The 7,736-nt window shown below is 34.8% G+C and overlaps 1 long non-coding RNA gene across 1 annotated transcript; it reads left to right on the top strand.

The window, feature by feature from the left end:
* Positions 1-3,257: 3,257 nt before the first annotated feature.
* Positions 3,258-6,425, top strand: LOC110776075 (uncharacterized). The gene is made up of 2 exons (XR_008927854.1): positions 3,258-6,027; positions 6,115-6,425. It is a non-coding gene; the product is annotated as an uncharacterized lncRNA (long non-coding RNA).
* Positions 6,426-7,736: the final 1,311 nt, after the last annotated feature.

The following is a 7,736-nucleotide window of genomic DNA, read 5'->3' as shown; positions in this document are numbered from 1 at the left end:
GTAACACGTAGCGTCCATTGCTTTGTGCGTGCAAGTTATATGAGCGAATCGCATAAAAATTTAAAATTTATATTCAAAATTAATGACAAATTAATAAATAATATTAATTTCATAATTTTAGGGCGAAAAATCGAAAATTTATTATTCAATTGATTTCCGATTAACATGGATTCAAGTCTAGGTCATAAAAATTTAAAATTTAACATAAATTTACAATTTTTATGGTGGTTTTTAATCATAGGTATCTAATTAAATTATAACTAATTATGAAAATCAAATTAATTCTAAATTATTCCAATTTTCAACAAATTAATCATAATTACAAATTAGATTGCATAATTAACAAGGCTAGGCATGCAAACTTGTTAAACATATAAAGTAGGTCAATCAAAAATTCAAGATTTATCAACAAGAATCGCAAATATTTAATTTAACATCTTAAATTTACGAAATTTTGCATTCGAAAAACTAAAACCTCCGAAAAGTCATAGTTAGGCTTCAAAATTTTAGAATGCCTTTTACATGCGGAATTGACACAAAAATCACTCGATTTGGATGAGTAACGAAGAAACTGCCGAAAAACTGCGTACGTATAATTAAATAAACGCAATTTGCAATTAATTAACAATTACGAAAATTAATCACCCCTTTTAATTCTTGCAAATTTGTAATATTTAACCATGTTCATGCAATATAGATTATGAAAATAATAAGAGGCTCGTGATACCACTGTTAGGTTATGATACATATGATAATTCATAAATCATGCGGAAAAACCATAAAGCCAGGAAAGCATATTATTTACACATAATCATTTAACATAGTTTAGATGCATACACTTTGTTGCGTGCCTTCCCTAGCTGCGCCCGAACCGAACAAGAACAAGTCTTTAGGACTACAAGTGTCGTCCCTCCGTAGATAGTCCACAGCACGTCCGGATCCGCCTTAAGCTTGACCAACTAGGATCGCCCTTAAGGTACTTAGAATTTGCGGCACATATAGGCAATTGTATGACTGAATTTTTTTGCTCTCAAAAATCACTTTTTAATACTTGAATACTCGATATAAATTGTGAGCATTGATCACCTATTTATAGGGCATGGGTATCGGATATTAGAATCCTACTAGGAAACGATTTAGTGAATCTGAATTAATCTAAAATTCAATCACTTAATTTATCTAGTAGACTTAGGAAATCAATCTTATACGAATCCTAACCGATCAAGGTTTCGTACGCAAGCACAAACACACACGCAGGCGCAGCAGCCCACGAGCTGCGCCATGCGCGCGCGCGCGCTGAGCCCAGGCCCAGCAAGTGCTCGCAACCCACGAGGGGCGCGCGCCTGCTGGCCTTGCTCTCGCGTTTGGGCTTTGCTTGCTTTGGTCGCGCGCGGGCTTTGGACCTAGCTTCGTGCTAGGCCTTGCGTCTAGCAAGCTCGTCCGATGTTTATTCGTACGATACGCTTCCGATTAAATTCCCGGTTCCGGAATTCATTTCCGATACGAACAATATTTAATATTTCCGATTCCGGAATCAATTTCCGTTTCGAACAAATATTTAATATTTCCGTTTCCGGAATTATTTTCCGATTCCGATAATATTTCCGATTCTGACAATATTTCCGTTTCCGGCAATATTTCCGATTCCGACAATATTTCCATTTCCGATAATATTTTCCGATACGTACCATGTTTCCGTTTCCGGCAACATCTACGACTTGGATAATATTTATATTTCCGATACGATCCATATTTTCGTTTCCGGCAATATCATCATTTCTGAAGTATTCATTTCTTGCCTGTGACGATCTCAGCTCCCACTGAAACCAAGATCCGTCGATTCCGAATATCCATAGATGGAGTATTTAATGCCATTAAATACTTGATCCGTTTACGTACTATTTGTGTGACCCTACGGGTTCAGTCAAGAGTAAGCTGTGGATTAATATAATTAATTCCACTTGAACTGAAGCGGCCTCTAGTCAGGCATTCAGCTCACTTGATCTCACTGAATTATTAACTTGTTAATTAATACTGAACCGCATTTATTAGACTTAACATTGAATGCATACTTGGACCAAGGGCATTATTTATGGTGTGTCTCTGAAAACAATTGGACGCAGTTAACATGTTAGAAATTGAAAGGAATCAATAGAATAACTAAGAAATCACGAAGAGACAGATAACAAACTGAATAATTGTTGAATTTCCCCTGAGTAAAGTTGATAAACAACTAAATTGACAACCGGAATCGGATCTTTATTACCCAACAATGTCATCTTCGGACGGCCATAAGACCAAAACTAGAATCCAATTATCAACAAGCTACATCAAATTCAACCAAGTTTCTACAAAAATCAAATTATAAAAGAGAAAAATTAAGTCTAGTTACCTATGTCATGGGGGAAAATTGGCCTAAGGTGCGAATCTGAGTTGAATGTTAGCACAAACATGTCATAATGATCTCAGTTCTCAACTCATCACTCTTAGTCTATAAAACTATCACATGACCTATTGACCTAAGAAATATTCTCAAGCTCAAGCCCTAAAATAAAAACAGGACTTACAACACTTGAGTCGGTTCCAGCAATCAAGATGATCATATCTGGTTCAAAGTTCTGAACAGCTGGAACAATAAACTCCTCCACAACATACATATATCCATAATCTCCACTTCCGTTCGACAATGGTATGTTTATATTATATCCCAACCCCTCTCCTTCACCGAGCTCATGAATGCTGCTACTTTGTAGATGTGTTAAACCCTGTGAACCATGTTTCATATGAAGTTAAATTTTAAGAACCTCATTTGAGCTATAGAAGCCTTCTGCAATCCCATTTCCAATAATGAACATCGATGTCAATAACAACCACTTTAGTACGACCATAACCTAATGCTAATTGAATGGCGAGGCCAACATTGTTGAGGAAGCAATATCCATCCCCCTGAGTGGAAGCAATTAGCCTTAAAAATGATCACACTCTGAAGTTTTAATCAATGGAAGCACGTGTGGGCCTGTGGCTAACAATACAGTCGGACTTTCCTTTGGGCATAAATAATCAAAGCTAGACATAAATCAGGAGCGAAAATTTGAATTGAAAACTATATACCTCAGTATAACATAACGACATGACTTTGGTAGTCTAGAACCAGAGAGGACGCAGAAAGGAGAAGCAGAACAAAGTAGTGAGAAATAACAAAGGGCAGCAACACCAACAACGAGCAGAAGCAACACCGCAGAAGAAGTGAAGCAGCATCAAGACCAGCATTTTACGACAGCATCAAGAATAACACTTTACGACAGCAGCAAGAACAACAACACCGCAACAATGCACGGCAACAACTTTGCAGGTAACAGACAAGCGGTCATAAGAATGGAAGCAGCAGCAAAGGACGATAAAAAAAAAACACCAACCAACATGTCAGCTATAACTCATTAACAAAACCAGCAACATAAATTCCAATCAATGGAGAGAGAAAACTAAAGGGCCATGGTCAGAGGTCCTCTTGTCCGATGTTATTTTCTCTTTATTAATTTTATTTGTTTCAAATTCTAATTTCAAATTCGTTATACTCCACATGCGTCATATAATATTATTTCTAAATTTTTTTACTCTCCTATAAAAATTATTCATTAGACAATATAACCGAACATTAAATTAAGAAACCGTGCATTATACAGAATATAAACTAGTTCAAGGCTATTAACTAAATTTCAAATCCCCTAAAAAAAAAAAAAAACTAGATTTCAAATTGTATTAAGTAAAAAGTTGAAGTGGAAAATTTTCCTCTAAATAGAATTAGGCGGCAATTAAATTGCAAGAAGACACTAAATTTTTTGGAAAATATGAGAGTGAGGGCGCTAAATTTTTTGGAGTTTTCCCGGTTAATGGTAGCTTGCAGCGGGAAGTTTTCACATGGCGCCGAACTTCTACATAGAGAATCTACCTAAGATGCTCCTTTGTTTGTATCGCCAAAATCCTCTTCCTACTTTTTCTCTCCTCAACTCTGCTCTCTCTCTTCTCTGCTTCTCATCATATCGCGAAGGTTATGGCACCATTAAGCTGTTGGAAGTTGCCGATCACTGTCGAAGCTATCGCTGGCAAGAAGATCCTCGGTGGAATCGCCGCCCATGGTCATGGCCTCTTTTTTGCTTGAATCTCGTCCCAAATCCTTTATGATTTCTTCCTTTTTCTTACCGATTGATCGATTATTTCAGTTATGTTGGTAATTTCTTGTTTTTGATTGATGAATTGATCGATCAATTATCAATTCTTGTTGTTGATTGATCGATCGATTATCAATTATTTCAGTTATGTTGGTAATTTGTTGTTGTTAATTGTGTCTTATAAAAAAAAATCCAACAAGAACGAACTTACCCCTTCGCCTTTGCTTTTGTAGTTTCTTGTTGGTAATTTGGACCATACTCGCCTTTGCTTTTCTACTTTCTTTATAACATCAAATTCGGCAATCTTGATTTTCTGAAGAGTGAGTTTGTGGCTTTAATGGTTCATTATTTCCTATTTACAATGTGAAGAGTAGTGGAGTCTTTAGCCTAGTTCTTTAGCTTGAAATATGAGAAAAAACAAGGACTTAATGCTTTTGCAATTGTTACTTGCTGCTTATTTTAAAGACAATGAAACAATCGGCATGGTCTTCTCCGTTAGTGCAGGACACTATGATTAGAGAAAAACTCAGTTTTGTTTTTTTTTGGTGATGGAACTTGGAAGTGATGCTTATTACTAAAAGTCTAAGTTTGTAGCTAATGGAAGAGCATAATTGCGTTTGCCTTTATGCAGTTTCCTAGCAATGCCAAATTCTGCGCCAATGTTCTAATCAATTGTCCTCCTTGCTCGGAATTTGGCAGTTAATTTTTAGCTTAGTTCATTATTTGAAGAGAAATTAAACTTTAACCTTTTTCTTTGATATGCAATATGAGCAAATGCTGCCACTCTGTGCTTCTGCAATGGGTGCTTACTGTTTTTTTCACAGATAAAGGCAATCCCATTGCTTTTCCTGCTTTTATCTCCTAACGTATGATACAATATGACAGTAAAAACTTGTATTATTTGGCATTGGCAGTGATGCGCTGATGCATATTAATGGAAACAAATTGGCTTAACTATTAGATCATTACATTTGATTGTTTGTTGGTAGTACTTGTATAATTTTGTGGTTGAAATATACTCCGTATCAACTTGTTTTACTTTGAATTTAATTTTGAAGAACAATATATCATTATAACACTTCTTAAATTCAATTGACAGTCAGTTCAGAACTGCATAGCCTAATTCATCCATTCCAATCTAAATCAGTAGAATTTAGGTGATTAAAATTCCAAGTTCGCTTCAAGTTTCCATTATCTCCATATCTTGCTTGGTTTGCAATTAGAGCAGATAACTCTTGGTTATTCAGTTTATTGATAGAGACATATGCAGAACTGTTAAGTACCGAATTCATAATTTGTGTTGATGCAAGGGTTATCAGTTTGCTATTTTAAATTATATCATAGAATAGTCAAAGGATTTTTGAGCCAATGCCAGGTTGCCATGCTATTTAATTACGTATTGAAGAAGACAATGAAAAAAAACTGCAAATGTAAGGACATTTGGTAGGATATGTTATACAAGAGTCAACTATTTTTAAACGATATTTTTATATGCTTCTTTTCAGGTTGAACTGGTAATCTTCCTCGTCCAATCATCCAAAAGAGGCTCCCAGAAGATCAGCATTAGCAGCCACCTATAAATCAATCCTTGGGAGGTACCAAATTCCGCTTATCCAAGAACCAACTCAGGACAAGAAAACAACACTAAGAATTCAATTTACCATGTACTGCAGCCTCCAAAACCCATCTAACCTTCACCATTTGTTGAACTAACCCAGAACCAAAGCTGCACTGAACAATGCCAAAGCTCTAGGTTCTGATCAGTCTGCTACAAGACTACGGGAACTCAGAAAATACATTCGAGCTAAACCAGGCACCTTTCAGGTCTGATCGGGTCAACAGATGAAGTGTAGCCCCGGTAGTTGTGCTTGTTGGCTTGTAAATGTTTCTTTATTCTACGTCTTTTGGTTTTTTTCTTATTTTGTATCTTATAATTTTGAAACAGGAGATCTATTCAACTCGAGGGATCGGTGCTGGCTTCATAAATACGTGCTGGTGAGGACTGGAAAGTGCTGCAAAGGGTGTTGAAGCATGCTTGATGTGTGAAAATTTTAGTTTGTAAAAGACTAGTTTATACAAAAGTTGACCTCAATTGACTTTTCTAGTTTTTTGGTTGGTTTTTGTAGTTTTGCATAGGTAATTGGAGCTTATTTTTGAACTGTTATATCAGATGGGAAAATTTAAGTGTAACACGGGCTAATTGTTGAACTATTATAGCAGATGTGCAAATTTTATGAGATTTTTGAAATTAATGCACATATTTGTGTAAAAGAACTTGATCTGCAGTACATGACGTGCAACTTACTGACGTGCAACTTTGTTGATTGTTTTACTTGGCGTTGTGTTGGTTGTTTTTCTTGTTTTTGTTGTTGATCATTGCTCGTTATTCTGATCAGTTAGGCTAGATAAAAGTTAGCAGCGTCTTTCAAGTTCTTTAGTTCATTCTCCGAGCTAGTACTAACTACACGGGAAGAATTGTTCTCATCAGTTACCACAGAAATTCTGGTTCGCATGGGCTCACTTAAGATAATAAAAGACTATGTGAACTAATAATGTCACTACCCTTTGTTTTATATGATGCTTCACACACTAATATGTCACTACACTTTGTTTTCTCCTCTTAAAACTATCATGATACTATACCAATAAAAAGAGTGTATTAGCTCAATTGGCAGAGCTTTGTGCAATTGCACAATGATGTAGGTTTGAATCCTACATTGGCTACAATAAATTTATAATATTGTTCTCCTATTGGTTGATCGTTTACTTTAGTTTATCATACCCTTATTAATCCAAGAACAAAAAACCAGAAACCTAGCTAATTCATGAAAAATAAGTCGGAGAAATGAACAGAAGAATGTAAAAACCACGGTTACGAGAACAAAATATGGATGAAAAGCAAAAAACGAACAATAAAAATTAAAGACTTGACCTAAAATTTGTTTAATGCCAAAAAGTACTTTTTAGGGGCATCATAAATTTCATTGATACAAAAAAAAAGGTTTTAGAGGAAAACATTATTTTATTAAAGCTAAAAATATTAATTTAGGGACAATTAAATTTCACTGATGTTAAAATATTTTTTAGAGGCAACCATTACTTCATTAATGTTAAAAAATACTTTTTCAGGGGCAATTTATTTTTCACTGATGCTAAAAAATATTTTAGAGGCAACCATTACCTCATTAATGCTAAAAAAGTACTTTTAGAGGTAACTTAAATTTCACTGATGCTAAAAAAAATATTTTAGAGGCAACCATTATTTCATTAATGATAAAAAGTACATTTTAGGGGCAACAAAATTTTAATTGATGTTAAAAAAGAAGTTTTAAAGGCAACCATTATTTTCTGATGTTAAAAAAAAATGTTTTAGAGGCAACCATTATTTCATTAATGTTAAAAAGTACATTTTAGGGGCAACATAAATTTCTTTGATGCTAAAAAAAAAAGTTGTAGAGGCAACCATTATTTTTTGATGCAAAAAAAAATATTTTAGAGGCAACCATGATTTCATTAATGCTAAAAAGTACTTTTTAGGGGCAACGTAAATTTCATTGATGCTAAAAA

Source organism: Spinacia oleracea, chromosome 2, assembly GCF_020520425.1.
Source record: "Spinacia oleracea cultivar Varoflay chromosome 2, BTI_SOV_V1, whole genome shotgun sequence".
In the NCBI taxonomy this organism is placed as follows: domain Eukaryota; kingdom Viridiplantae; phylum Streptophyta; class Magnoliopsida; order Caryophyllales; family Amaranthaceae; genus Spinacia; species Spinacia oleracea.
Note: the sequence above shows the minus strand (reverse complement) of the source record. Positions and strands in the feature narration are given on the sequence as shown.